The following is an 876-nucleotide window of genomic DNA, read 5'->3' as shown; positions in this document are numbered from 1 at the left end:
GAATTGAATATATACATATGTAAGCTTTGGCATAACAGTGAACAGCAAAATAGATTGAGGTTATAAGAGATACTATATTTTATGAAAAGAAAGTGACTCTAAGCTTTTTAAAATGAGTAGGATAAATAAAATATATCACAACAGGAATTTACAGAGTAAAACTTGTGCGTATGTGAAAACATGTAGATTTTAATATTATTTGAAAGTTAACATAGAAGACAGAATTGTTTTGCCCCAGGCTGAAGTCATACATGTGAATCTTACACATGTAACCATGCATTTAACCATGGTGGATAGACCAGATGGTGGCTAAATGAAACACTTTGGATAGGGATTCAGAGTTTAAATTGTTGATTTTTTTTTCTTTTCACATCTCATAAAGTAGACCAATAGAGCTTATTTCCACCACTTCATGTCAGAATCTAAATATTAACACCTAAAAATGAAACTTTCGAAGAACATGGAACTGTTATCTGTTAATGATAACACCTTCAAATTTAAATAAACTGCAGTAAATGACACAACCAAATAGTGCTATCATCATGGGAGATGAGTTATGAGTGACTCTAAAACAAAGTAAATTGTATACAGATGTCTGCTAGGATGCATTCTACAAGCAGAAAGGTCTATATGGGAAAACTTGAACTTCATTTAGTAGTTTTATTTTTAATATTAACATCCTTTTCATGTTATGTGGCAGCCCAGACAGGAGGGGAATTTGGGGCAGAATGGTTACACATATGTGTCTGGCTGGGTCCCTTTTGTGTCCACTTAAAACTATCACAGTCAAAGAGTTACTTGGTGTTGGGGAAATTTCCCCCTCCACATTATGGAATTTGGTCTAAGAACCCAAAATAATTACATATATGATAAAGA

The sequence above is a fragment of the Dama dama genome, chromosome 33, assembly GCF_033118175.1.
Source record: "Dama dama isolate Ldn47 chromosome 33, ASM3311817v1, whole genome shotgun sequence".
NCBI lineage: Eukaryota > Metazoa > Chordata > Mammalia > Artiodactyla > Cervidae > Dama > Dama dama.
Note: the sequence above shows the minus strand (reverse complement) of the source record.